The sequence below is a fragment of the Castanea sativa genome, chromosome 6, assembly GCF_040712315.1.
Source record: "Castanea sativa cultivar Marrone di Chiusa Pesio chromosome 6, ASM4071231v1".
NCBI classification, from domain to species: domain Eukaryota; kingdom Viridiplantae; phylum Streptophyta; class Magnoliopsida; order Fagales; family Fagaceae; genus Castanea; species Castanea sativa.
Genome location: NC_134018.1, coordinates 56,912,592 through 56,927,450, shown reverse-complemented (window position 1 = coordinate 56,927,450; position 14,859 = coordinate 56,912,592).

The following is a 14,859-nucleotide window of genomic DNA, read 5'->3' as shown; positions in this document are numbered from 1 at the left end:
TCCTTAACCCATTCTCCTCAGATCCTGTCCTCGGCTCCCCTTCTAAGCATTTTCCCTCTTAGGATTTAGTCTTTCGTTCCTTTTTGATGGAAAAGTTTATGTGTCTAGTTGATACCGCCGCTGGGATGGAAGGTTTTAGAGCTAAGTATAACATTCCCAGCGACGTAGTTTTAAAATACTGCCCGGCAGAATCCGTGGCCGGTTCTAGGAAAACCAGAGAGGTCATTATCCCAATGATCGCCTTCGTAGAAGGTGGAATGACCCTCCCAATGAAACCCGTAACCAGGGAGTACCTCTGCAACCACCAGTTATGTCCCAATCAGTGCGCTCCCAATGTTTTTGGAGTCTTAGGTAGTGTCGACGCTCTAAACGAGCAGATGGGTCTCAACCTTACCTGGCACGACGTTGTTTTCATGTACGAATGCCATAAACTTAAAAATATAGGTTATTACATCAAATCTCGTTCTAGCGTAGTTAGGTTAATCTCCTGTTTACCCAAATCTAATAAAGGCATGAAGGATGACTACCTCATCGTCTCAAGCAACTGGCATGACGGCCCCCACTGCCCAGTTGAGTGGGGAGATCTAGGTGTGACACCTTAGGATTTAACTTCCTACCCTATAACTCCCTCTATCATCTAGGAATGTGCATTTGCATTTACTTGAGCATCTAACTTTAATTTATTACACGTTCTACGAATCTGACCATGTTTGTTTATTTGGATGTCTTTCTTTGCAGATAAGCAACTCGTACGCCCACGTTTAAGCCATTGCAACGTTGCCGATTTGAATCGAGTGCTACGCTCTGAGGTGTTCGTCAGCGAGGACTTACAAGTGAGGGCGGCTCATCTGATTCTAGGGTACAACCCTATCTCCTCGGACTTCCAAGAGATCGAGAACGCAATAATTGCGGGTGACCGGAGGCGAAGAAGGATTCACGTAGCCAGGCTGCACTTTTTGGCCGACCACAACATCCCTGACGCCCCTTACACTGTATTGTACACATAGCCCATAGCGGCAGTCCCCCTCGTTGTGCACTCTCAGGCAATTGTTGTCCCAGAGGAGCGACTGTCTTCTTCGAATACGTTGGGCGAGGAGATAGAACAGTTTCAGTTCAAGGACTCCCCACGACCTCGCGGAAACCCGTTCGTTGTTCTTTCCGACGAGGAAGAAGAAGCAGCCGAGGCCTCTGGGATCGAAGGTCTAGTGATAGCGCGTCCAGACGACAATTCCATTGAGGAAGACATGGACGAGCTTAAGGGCCTCATGACCGCAAGAGGCGCAAGAGTGGCAAAAAAGGGAACTAAGGGGTCCCCAGTTCCCTCTGCCTTGCCACCACCCCCTCCTCTAGCCGAGCCCAAACCTCCCACCGACGATCTTAAGAAGAAAAGAAAGGTGGATACCGAGGGGGCTGGTGGCGAGAAGCCAAAGAAGCTGAAACAGCAGCCACCGCCGGCCCAGCAGCAGAAGCTGGACAAGGGCAAAGGGCGCGCCCGCTCAGTTGAAAGTGGGGAGATCAGAGACATGGCCGAGGTGCGTCGAGCACCAACTACCTGGTCTCCTGACTTGAGACTGGACGGCGCACCAATTCCCTGCCACTCCAGCATTAGGGCAGTCCAACAAGGCCACGCCCACCATCTGGCCGAGGTGTTGGAGCGTCCTTTTCTGCTGCCCAAGGATATGGAAACCTTGGAGAAGATGGGTCAGCCTCAGCTGTTCCTTTCATTAAAAAGGGGTTTAGCTCTGGTAAGTTTCACCTCGTACTCGTACTTTATATTTATTCTAACCACTTTACCATCTTTAACCTCCTGACATTTTTGCAGTCCATCCAAGAAGTTTTCGCGGCCGAGAAGTTCGTGGAGGATTCTCGGAAGCGCGCTGGGATGGAGCAAAAGCTAAGGCAAGAGGCAGAAAGGTCCCTAAGCCAGGCCCTAGCAGAGAATGGGAAGATCACATCAAGGCTGGCCGATCTAAAAAGAGAGAGGGATGGTGCTGAAGCCAGCTTGAAGACGATGGAGAGCCAAGTGGAGGGGCAGCGTAAGCTTCTCCGCCAAAAGGATGACGAGCTTGCCCAAGTCCAATAGGCACACTCTGACTTGGAAAAGGAGCTTACGCGGGCGAAGGAGGAGGCTCGCGCCCACAAGCACGCATTGGAGGCCGCGAAGAAGGCCAGCTATCAGGAGGGGGTGACTAGAACGCAAGAACAGCTGACAGAAGCTTTTGCGGCCTTGTGCCGAGAGTATTGTCAGCAGGTCTGGGGAGAGGCCATAAATGCAGTAGGGGTTCCTCAAGCTTCCGAGCTGAGGAAGCCCGAGAACATTTGGCTTCCCCTAGACATACAGGAAATTGAAGACCCTCCTGTTGCTGCCTCTCCTGCAAGAACTTCCTCCTGTGGTGCAAGAACTTCCTCCTGTGGTGCAAGAACTTGTTCCTGATCCTCCAGAACCTGAAGGTTCCCATAAAGAGAAGGACGAGTGTGGTGGTGCCGAGAAGGAGCAAATTCAAAACGTGGAGCCCCTCATTCCTTCAACAGACAAAGGGAAACAAGCCTTGTCCACCTTTGAGCTGGAACTGAAGAGCACTGAGGCTGGCAACAGCTCCCTCCAAGACCCCCTTCCCTAGTTTAGGGCCTAGTATAGGAACTTTCTATACTCCCCTTTTTTGTATATAATTAATGAAGAACATTTTTATTCAACTTTCGTTCATGTTGTCTTTGTTTTACCTTATTCTTTCTGTGCTTGCCATGAAAGTTTTAATTAACAAATAGTTAAAGGGAAAACAGAATAAATAAGTCTAACTCCACCATACAAACAACTATGACTTCAAAACAGCCACATAACTTAGTTTAGATATTAAACAATGTCGTAGTTAGACAACTCACATGATGGTTAAACCTTTGTAATCCGACGTATTGCTTTCAGTAGGATGTAAGGTTCGAAGACCATTCCTTACAAAAATTTGTTTAACACTTAAAGAGGTGGAACTTGAGATCCAAATTAATGAATGGTAAGTTACTGATTTCCACAAAACGGGTGATAAGAATAAGAACAGTGACAAGATATTAAGAATAGTAACTTCAAATGTTAATTTCCCCAAAGTAGGAGGTTCGAGGACCCGACATAACTAAGGTTCTGTTTAACAAATGACAAGATATCGATTTCCCCCAGGTTTGTGGTCCTCGGACTACACTTAACCAAGTTTCTGTTTGATTCTTAAGAATAGTAACTTCAAATGTTAATTTCCTCAAAGTAGGAGGTCCGAGGACCCGGCATAACTAAGGTTCTGTTTAACAAATGACAAGATATCAATTTCCACCAGGTTTGTGGTCCGAGGACTACACTTAACCAAGTTTCTGTTTGATTCTTAAGAATAGTAACTTCAAATGTTAATTTTCCCAAAGTAGGAGGTCCGAGGACTTGGCATAACTAAGGTTCTGTTTAACAAATGACAAGATATCAATTTCCACCAGGTTTGTGGTCCGAGGACTACACTTAACCAAGTTTCTGTTTGATTCTTAAGAATAGTAACTTCAAATGTTAATTTCCCCAAAGTAGGAGGTCCGAGGACCCGGCATAACTAAGGTTCTGTTTAACAAATGACAAGATATCAATTTCCACCAGGTTTGTGGTCCGAGGACTACACTTAACCAAGTTTCTGTTTGATTCTTAAGAAGAGTAACTTCAAATGTTAATTTTCCCAAAGTAGGAGGTCCGAGGACCCGGCATAACTAAGGATCTGTTTAACAAATGACAAGATATCAATTTTCACCAGGTTTGTGGTCCGAGGACTACACTTAACCAAGTTTCTATTTGATTCTTAAGAATAGTAACTTCAAATGTTAATTTCCCCAAAGTAGGAGGTCCGAAGACCCGGCATAACTAAGGTTCTGTTTAACAAATGACAAGATATCAATTTCCACCAGATTTGTGGTTCGAGGACTACACTTAACCAAGTTTCTGTTTGATTCTTAAGAATAGTAACTTCAAGCCCCTGAGGTATTTATAACTTTGAACTGAGAACAAACAAAAGCATATTTTATTAATAATAATACCTTCAAAGGTTATTTACATTCCATGGGCGTGGTACAATTCTTTCATCTAGGTCAGCTAGCCGATACGACCCTATGCCTGCTACTAAAACAATGCGATAGGGGTCTTCCCAGTTTGGTCCTAGCTTATCCCAAATTGGATTCTTAGAAGTGCCCACAACTTTTCTTAGTACAAGATCCCCAGGTGCGAGTGGCCTTAGCTTTACGTGGGCATAATATCCCCGTTTAAGCTTCTGTTGATAGTAAGCCATTTGGACCATAGTTGCCTCGCGTCGTTCCTCAAGTAAGTCAAGACCTTTCTCCAGAAGTCCATCGTTATTCTTCGGGCTAAAAGAACTCGTCTTCAGGGTGGGAAAGCCAGATTCCAGAGCTATCACCGCCTCGGCTCCATAAGTCATAGAGAATGGTGTTTCTCTCATGGACCTGCGCGGTGTAGTCCAATACGTCCACAGGACATGTGGGAGTTCTTCTACCCATCTGCCTTTCGCATCGTCTAACCTTTTCTTCAGCCCACTGACTATGACCTTGTTCACGGCCTCGGCTTGCCCATTTCCCTGAGGATAAGCTGGGGTGGAGTATCTATTTATGATGCCCATATCACCGCAATACTTCCTAAAAGCCTTGCTGTCAAATTGAATGCCATTGTCTGATATAAGCGTATGTGGTATTCCGAACCTAGTGATGATGTTCTTCCAAACAAACTTCTTGGAGTCAACATCTCTGATGTTTGCTAAGGGCTCGGCCTCAACCCATTTAGTGAAATAGTCTGTCCCCACGAGAAGCCATCTTTTGTTTTCTGCAGCTCTCGAAAATGGCCCCACTATGTCCAATCACCACTGCGCAAAAGGCCAAGGACTGGAGAGAGGGTTAAGAACCCCTCCAGGTTGATGAATATTAGGGGCGAACCTCTGGCATTGATCACATTTTCTGGCATAGTCCTGAGCCTCTCTCTGCATATTGGGCCACCAATAACCCTAAGTCAGGGCTCTATGGGCTAAGGACCTTCCCCCAGTGTGGCTTCCACAAATCTCTTCATGCAGTTCCTCCAGAAGTGCTTCCGTTGATTCAGGGTGCACACACAACAAGTACGGTCCTGAGAAGGATCGTTTGTACAGTTTCTAATCCTCGGACAACCAGAAACGTGGCGCCTTTCGAAGTATCTTATCTGCTTCAGACTTGTCCTCAGGAAGGATATCGTTCCTAAAAAAAGATATGACCGGGTCAATCCAACTAGGTCCAAGCCTTATTAGATGGATGCGAGCCGCATTGACGGGGGTAAGAGTTGGCTTTAGCAAATCCTCTACGAGGATAATCCTAGGCAAATCCTGAGCCGAAGACGTTGCCAATGTGGCCAAAGAGTCTGCATGGGTGTTTCCACTCCTAGAGATGTGAGCTAAGACGAATGAGTCAAATTCAGCTTGCTGACGCTTGACCTGGGCCAAATATTCCTGCATTCTTAGGTCTCTAGCCTCCATGGTCCCCGTGACTTGGCCGACCACTAACTGAGAGTCCGAGAACATCTGGATTTCCTTTCCACCCATCCTATGTACCATCTCCATGCCAACCAAGACTGTTTCATACTCGGCCTCATTATTAGTAGCCGAGAATGCCTATCTCAATGATTTTTCGAAGACAATCCCTTCAGGGGACATTAGGACAAGTCCAACACCAGACCCTCTCTGATTAGCTGCCCCATCGACATACACTTTCTAAGTCGGAGGTACTGCGGCTGTGATCACACCAACTGATTTTTCATCCATGCGCGCCTCTTTCAGAGTTTCTTCTAGTAATGGTTCGGTAAACTCTGCCACCAAGTCAGCGAGGACCTGCCCCTTCACTGAGGTGCGAGGCCTGTATTTAACGTCAAAGGCTCCTAAAATGGTTCCCCACTTTGCCACCCTACCAGAGTAATCGGCGCTGCGTAACACCGCCTTGAGAGGCAATTGGGTCAGAACCACCACGGTGTGAGACTGGAAATAATGAGGAAGCTTGCGCGTCGCATGAACTATGGCCAGAAGTGCTTTCTCCAAGAGTAGATAGCGCATCTCGACCTCATTCAAAGACTTACTAACGTAGTAGACCGGTCTTTGCACCCCGCTTTCATTCCTCATAAGGACCAGGCTGACCGCGTGGACGGCCACTGCCAGATAAGCAGACAAGACCTCGTCCGCCTCGGGGCGAGACAAAATGGGTGGCCGAGAAAGATATTACTTAAGCTGTTGGAAAGCTAACACGCAGTCCTCGGTCCATTGAAACCCTAACCACTTATTCAACAATTGGAAGAAAGGACGGCATCGGTCAGCTGACCGAGAGATAAACCTATTCAATGCAGCAATCATTCCGGTCAATTTCTGGATCTCTTTTGGGTTCCGAGGCGGCTGCAAATCCTGAATAGCCTTGACCTGCGCTGGGTTCACCTCTATGCCTCTGTGAGTAATCATATACCCCAGGAACTTTCCAGATCCCACGCCAAAAGAGCACTTTGAGGCGTTAAGGCGCAACTTGTACTTTCTTAGCACCTGGAAGGTGTCGGCTAGATCTTTGACATGTGAAGGTATTGTTTTGCTCTTCACCACCATATCATCTACATACACCTCAATGGTCTTCCCTAGTTGCTGTTCAAATATTCTGGTCATCATTCTTTGGTAGGTAGCCTTAGCATTCTTCAATCCAAATGGCATGACCTTATAGTGGTAGTTCCCTGTTGGGGTAATGAAAGCAGTCTTCTCCTGATCCTTCAATGCTAATGGAATCTGATGGTAACCCTGGAAGGCATCCAAAAAACTCATTCGAGGATGTCCGACAGTGGCATCCACCAGTTGATCAATACGCGGCATTGGGAACGAATCCTTGGGGCAGGCCTTGTTCAAATCTGTGAAGTCCACACACACTCTCCACGTTCCATTCTTCTTTTTAACCACAACCGTATGCGCCAACCATTCGGGGTAGAAAACTTTTTTAATAGCCTCAGCCCTCTTGAGTTTGAGCACTTCTTCCTTCACAGCCTCGGAATGTTCTTTGGAAGAACGCCGAGGTGGCTGCCTTCTCGGAACAATGGCAGGATTGACGTTTAAACGATGACAAATGAAGCTCGGATCTACGCCTGGAGCCTCATAAGGGTCCCATGCAAAAACATCAATATTGTCCTTCAGAAATTCCAACAACTCCATCTTCTCTTGGTGTGGCAAACATATGCCAACTTGGAAGAACCTCTCTGGGTCATCTGCTATCAAAAACTTCTCTAACTCCTCACAAACAGCCTCCTCTTCTGTCACCGCTCCAGGTGCATCCGGAGCTGTTAATTGCTATGACTCTTGGATGGGCAAAGCTGATGACTCGGCTTCTGTCTGATGAAGCACTACAGCCGATATGCATTGACTGGCCACTGATTGGCTGCCGAGGATTTCCTCAACATATTCCCCAGAGGGGAACTTAACTTTAACATATAAGGTAGAGGAGACGGCTCCCAAAGCGTGCAGCCATGGCCTGGCGAGGATGGCTATATATGGGGAGTAAGCGTCGACCACAATGAAATCCACCTCAACTGTTTCTGAGCCGGATTGAACGGGCAAACGAATCTGTTCCTTCGGCACAACGGTTCTTCCTTCGAAGCTTATGAGTGGTGAGTCATAAGGAGTGAGATCTTCTAGCTTCAACCTTAGCCCCTTAAATAAATCAGGGTACATGATATCTGCACCGCTGCCCTGATCAATCATCACTCTCTTCACATCATAACTCCCTATCCTAAGAGTAACTACAAGAGCATCGTCATGGGGTTGGATAGTACTAACCTTATCCTCCTCCGAAAATCCCAAGATGGGTAAAGTCACCTTCAACCTCTTCAGCCTGCAGCCTGCCTCCTCGGCCTGAGAATGGGAAACCGCCATCACCCTAGTGGGACCTGAGCCAGTCCTGCCAGGTGCAGCGAAAATAACGTTAATTGTTCCCAATGCCGGCCGAGATGGATTATTCTTCTGATTGTTTGAGCCAGATTGGTTGCCCTGTCCACCAGGTTGACACAAGTGCTACTTTAGTTTTCCTTCACTAACCAGCTGCTCCAAGTGGTTCCAAAGGGTCCGACAATTCTCGGTAGTGTGGCCTACGTCCTGATGGTACTGACAAAAGAGGTTCTGATTCCTCTTCGCAAGGTCTCCTGCCATCTTACTAGGCCACCTGAAGAAGGGCTCCTTACGAACTTTCTCCAGTAATTGGTGTACTGGTTCTCGAAACACAGTGTCACGGCCTGAGTTGCTGCCGAGCCGGATTGACCGATATAATCTTTCCTCGGCTTGTTGTTGTGGTATCTGTCCGACCTGAAATCCCTTCTCTCCTGCGGGATAACCTTCTCCTTACCCTTTCCTTGCTGCTGGTCTTCCTCTACCCTTTTGTAGTCATCAATACTATCCATGAGGCGGCGTACGCTGCAGACGGGCTTTTTAGTCAAAGACTTTCTCAAGTCATGATCAGTAGGAAGGCCTACCTTAAAGGTGTTGAGCACCACCTCATCAAAGTCACCATCTATTTCATTAAACATTTCCCAGTACCGGTCGGAATATGCTTTCAACGTCTCCCCTTCCCTCATGGTCATGGATAGCAGCGAGTCCAATGGCCGAGGTACTCTGCTACACGTAATGAACCGTGAAACGAATGCTCTAGTGAGCTCCCTAAACGAACCTATAGACCCCGATTTAAGGCCGTTGAACCACCTCATAGCAACAGGTCCCAAGCTAGAGGGGAAAACTTTACACATCAGGGTCTCGTTGTGAGAGTGCACCGCCATCCTCTGGTTAAAGTGACTCACGTGCTCCACCGGATCAGTCTGGCCATTGTAGATGGTAAAGGTGGGCTGGGTAAACCTCCTGGGAAGCCTCACTTTCTCAATCCTCCGTGAAAATGGAGATTTGGAGAGTTGATGCAACGCCCGGCTCATAGCATCGTTCCCTAAGCCCCTAGAAGGAAGCTTCTTGCGTCTGCGAGATAGCTAGTCGTCCTCCTCAGCAGAGGACATTGCACTGGGGGGTGAGCATGACCTTGAGCTGTAGCTACCTCCCCGGACCTCCTCTGAGGAAGGATTAGATGAGGACGGCGAAGACCTACGTCTGGCGCGGCGTAACTTCCTCTTCAAACGATTAATCTCCTTCTGCATGGCTTTAGCACCATCCTCATGGGTGGTACTACCCCCACCTTGAGTATGGCTAGCCCTGGGGTATTCTGTATGGACACTTCCCTTACGATCCCTTCGACGCTTAAGACGCTCGAAAAGATCCTCCGGTTGTGATCCCTGTGACTCTGCATGGTGAGAACCCAGGCCTGCCATAGTATCCCAACTCCTTCTAGACTAGATTTCCTACAAACGGCGCCAATTGTAAGTGCACAATTGCACCTGGACCCAAAGACAATTACGGGCTCAGGCCCAATGAGCCTTAAACAATAAAATTTATAGAGTGTGGGCTTCAAATCTAGGTTAGAGGTACTGAGAACTTGATAACAGGCTAAAAGTTACAAACACTTGTAAATAACAAATGATAATTGCAAATAGACCTCTTCGGACGTAAGCCGAGGACTACTTCTGTATTATTTCTCTTTCTCTCTTAGAAGTTACAATTCTTAATTTTTTTCTTTGTTACCGACCGACCTCTTTCTCTGGCGTTCATCCCCCTTAAATACTTCTTTTTCTTATGATTTATCCACGTGTTGCTCCAACCTCCTCCCCCCTAGATATTTCTTTTCTTAGTACCTTTGAATAGTGATCAGAAGTTTCAGTTCTACTGTTCAGGGGTCACTTCTCCATTAATGCGGCCAGGGAGGTAGGTGCAGAGTCTTTAATGTGGTGGTGACAGCCTTTTCTTTTGGTATTTTTTTAACACCGGTGTACCTCGAAGATTCAGGGTTTCCCCCTTTGAACATTAGTCTTTCCAGAGTTGTGCATTGACCTTCATAATGGAGCTCTGAGTTCCCTTGGATCTGTTCGAGGAGAAGCTCGCCATCGGCTGTATCCTCGGAACCTCGGCGTATGGGCCAATTCGCAGAGTTAACAAATTCTTAACTCTGGAGCAGGTCGGCCCTCCATGCTACAGTCCAAAGGCCCATATGCCCACTTGGGTCATTTTACTCCCCACATCACCAATTCGATATTAATTACTTTGGAATTCTATCAAGTTAGGCAAGAGTTTTCTATTTTATCTAATTATTATTTACTTTTTATTATTATTATTATTATTAGAACTAATGAAAAAAAATTAAATAGAAGTTGATGGAGAGACTTTAATTGAATAAATTTAAAGTTTATAAGACTAGAATAAACGAAAACAAAGTTAAATGATTGAAATAAATCATGGTAAAAGTTAGGGTATGTGTTGGTTGGGGTGAAAACAGGGAGGATGAAAAATAGAGAGAGGAAAATATGGTGGAAAATGACATTTTTTACCGTTTGGTTCAAGAAAAAAAACAAGAGAGATAGAAAATGGAGAGGAAAATAATCCCTCCAGACCCACATTTTTTTATCCTCCCAATTTGGGAGGAAAATGGGGAGGAAAAGATGTTGAATGATATAATTTATACAAATACCCTCACTTTATTGCACTCACCTACCCCTTTCATTTTCCCACTATTTCTTATATATTATATAATAAGGACATAATAATCAATTTATATAAACTACATTTTCCATCCTTCCATTTTTCTCTCTAATCAAACAAAAAAGTTTTTCACCCTCCAACTTTTCCACCCCTCCAACCAAACACACATGAGGGAAAATCAAATCTTTTCTATTCTCCCACTTTTCTACCCTCCACTAATTTTCCTTCCTTCCACTTTTCCACTCCTCTAACCAAACGGACCCTTAGAGGAAAAACTTTGCATTTTAACTTTGAAAGTATCCAATATGCCACTTTAACATGTACATACAAACCAAAGAAGCCAAGAAACAAAAGAGAGGTAAACACACCATAGTCAAGTGTACAACTATCCATAACTCTGTTTTGGTATGCAATAACTCTTTCCTCATTCATTTAGTTTTGGATATTTGGAAGTTGTATGTTTCTCTTTTTTCAGTTTAGGCTGTGTTGGTTTCGGCGGTAAAAGGAATACGGAAAATATTTTACACCATGGGGCGTGTTTGGATTGGCTAAAAAATTCTATCAAACGGAAAATGACTTCTGTTGACTGTAAAATATCAACCCTTGAAGTGTAAAATAGTTTACACTTCCATTTTACCTTCAAACCAATTAGATCCATTTTTAGCCTACGAGAGAGAGAGAGAGAGAGAGAGAGCTTGAACTTGAGATCTAAACCCTGCCGCCACTTGAAGCTCGCCGCCGCCGCCCTCTAGATTGAACTCTGGTAGTCTTGATTTTGTTGCCGCTTGAAGCCTACCGCCACTTGACTAATCTCATCATCTTGATCTCGTTGCCCATGACCCACCCATGATCGATCTCTCTCTCGTTCTCGATCTACCTCTCTATTTCCCTCAGTTTTCGTTCACTCTCTCTTCCTCCCTCCCTCACTTTGACCAAATTTTTTAGTTTAATGAATGATTTTGTTTTGATTTTTGTTTCTTTAAGTATATGTATTGAAATTTTCTATTATAAAATTTGTTTGGAAGCTAAGAAAATGTGAGAAACTAGTAGAAAAATAGCATTTTCAAAATGCAACCAAACACCTAAAAATATTTTCCAAAACAATTTTTAGAATCTACCCAAACACTTGAAAATATTTTCCTTTCCCAAAAATATTTTACATGTTGCCAGATGCAACCTTAATGAAAGTCTTTTTAAGGAAAACTAAAGGGCCAGGAGGGCTCGAATTTCGATACTAATAGGAAATTTTGGGAAGCTAACATGGGATATGAATATGCCCGATAAAGTAACTCTTGCTTGGTGTGCATGGTGTGTGTATGTGTATGTGTGTGTGTGTATGTGTGTGTATTTTAACTAGCTCGTTTGTTAATGCATTTGCAAATCCCACATTTTCAAAAAACAATTTTTGTTAACCTTTACCCTTTTCTTTTAGTTACAATTTTCAAACTCCTCCATTTTTAATCATGAGTTTATTCTTGAAGGGGATTCTCTTTCTATCACTAAGGCTTTTGGAGATGACTCAAATCCACAGATTTCAATTTCTACTATAGTTTTGGGTATTCGCAGGTCCATGCAAGAGGTTAGAACTTAGAAGGGTCAAAATATCTCATGTTCGTCATCAAGGGAATAAATCAATTCATTTGTTAGCTAGACATGTTTTAGGTATCGATGATTTTTTTTTTTTTTTTTTTGGGTTTGGTTAGAGCATTCACATCTGGGGATGCAAAAAAGTTATATTTTGCATTCTCAAAACCTACTTTATCTATTTTACCATCCCATTTTACAACTCATATAATATCCCAATTTCTATTTTTCCATATAACTCATTAAAATAATATAAAATAATATAAACTACACAAATATAAAAAATTATATTTCTCTCCTATATTTGTGTCCTACCCAATAAATATTCTCACTACTACCCGCCAACATCACCCACAACCCATATATATATATATATATATATATATATATATATATATATATATATATAATAAATAAAAAAACTCATTTCTTTCTCCTCTCCCATTCCTCTCTTTCCTTTTTTTCTCTGTCTCTATCTCTTCGGTCTGTCTTTATCTCCCAAGCAAACCAATCACAACCACCACCACTCCACCACCATACACACCCTAACAAGGCAGCAACCATCAACAAAACAGGAAAAAAAAAACCCCAGCACCCAAACACCAATCACCAATCACAACCACCGCCGCACCACCACACACACCCAGCAAGGCAGCAACCACCACCACACACCCTACCAAGGCAAAGACCACCAAAAAAAAAAAATCCAGCACCTAAACACCAACCACAACCACCATCGCACTACCACACACACCCCAACAAGGCAGCAACCATCGCCACCCCACCAAGGTAGAAACCACCAGCAAAACAGGAAAAAAAAAAAAAAAACCTAACACTCAAACACCAATCACAACCACCACCCAAACACCAAACCACCACCAATTCGGCCACCCAAGCACCACTAATCCGCCCACCCAATCACCATACCAACATTGATTCGGCCACCTAAACACCAACCTTCAGCCCATCTGACCCATAATCCCCATGCCACCACCATCACATCGCCACAACCACCAGAAACCCACAGATCTTGTCTCCATCACAGTCCCATCTCAACCCACATCTCCACCACAACCCCACCTGACCCACAACCAACAAAAAAGATAACACCAAATTGAGAGAGAAGGATGAAGAAAGAACAAAGAAGAGAAAAGAGTTAGAGAGTGAGAGAAGAAAAGATAAGAATCGGAGGCAGCGAGTGAGAGTGATTGAAAAAAGAAAAGAAGAGAGAGAGAGAGAGAGAGAGTTAGGGTCCGTTCGTTTGGGGTAAAAATAGGGAGGATGGAAAATAGGGTGGAAAATGTTGTTTTCCATTGTTCGGTTGGGGAAGGAAAATAGGAATGAGAGAAAACTCGGGAGAAAGTTTTCTCTCCGGACCCGCATTTTTTTTCCTTCAAAATCGGGAGGAAAATCTGAGGAGAAAAGTGTTATAGTAGCACTTTTACAAAAATGCCCTCTTTTCACCTATTTTTTTTCAACGTTTTTTTTTTTAATGTGACCTGATTTATTTTTGTTCAACATTCTCTTCTCCTTTTTTTTTCAACGTGACCTGATCTATTTTTTTTCAACGTGGCCTGATTTTGTAACCACCTTTTTGCTGGTTACAAAATCCTTTGCCCAATTAAATTTATATGTACATTATTATAATTTTTACATAATAATAATAATAATAATAATAATAATAATAATAATATAAATTTATATATATGATGTGATAAATTTTATATTATGTAATGAGTACAAATAAATCTATTTCTTACATATTATGTAACAAGGGTATAATAGTCAATTTATATAAATTACATTTTTCATTCTTCTCAAATCAAACAAAAGAGTTTTCCACCCTCCCACTTTTCCACCCCTCCAACCAAACACACAAGAGGGAAAACTAAATATTTTCCATCCTCCCACAATTTTCTATTCTCCCACTTTTCCACTCCTCTAATCGAACGGACCCTTAGAGATTGAGAAGAAAGAGAAGAGAGAGGAAAGAAAAATTAATATTTTATTCATCCATTCATTCTACAGTAGGTTGTATATACCCATACTTACTGTAGCAGGTTGCAATTTTTTTTGTAAGTTTTTGCACTTGCTTGGAGCTCCTTTTTATGGGTTTAGTGTGTAAAATAACAACTAGGCCCAGTGCTAATGTTCTTGGAAGACTTCTTGTCTTATTGAACAAACTTTTCTCTATGCTTCCTTTTGGTTTTAATTGATTTCTCGGTTTTTTCATTAAAAAAAAAAAAACCACTCGTATCTATTTGGGGTGTGTTTGGATACTGCTTATTTTGCTAAAATTGAACTTATTACTGAAAGTATTGTAAATAAAGGTAAAAGTTAGTTGAAATAGTATAGTAGAACTCATGAATAGTACTAAAAATTACAGTGAGACTCATGAATAGTAACAAAAATAAGTTAAATAGTAAAATAATTTTAATTTTTCGTTTCATACTTGGCCCTGGCACTTGAAGTTGTGGAAGATGCTACTAGGATTAAACTCAAGTAATGTTTCACAATTGCATGCCAGCTTTTGGTATCCCAAAAATGAGGATTATTAACAATAGGTAAGGTTGTTATGGAACATTTACATCAATTCTTCATTTTTTAAGAAACGCTTACATCAATACTTATATGCCAATGAAAAGCAAGA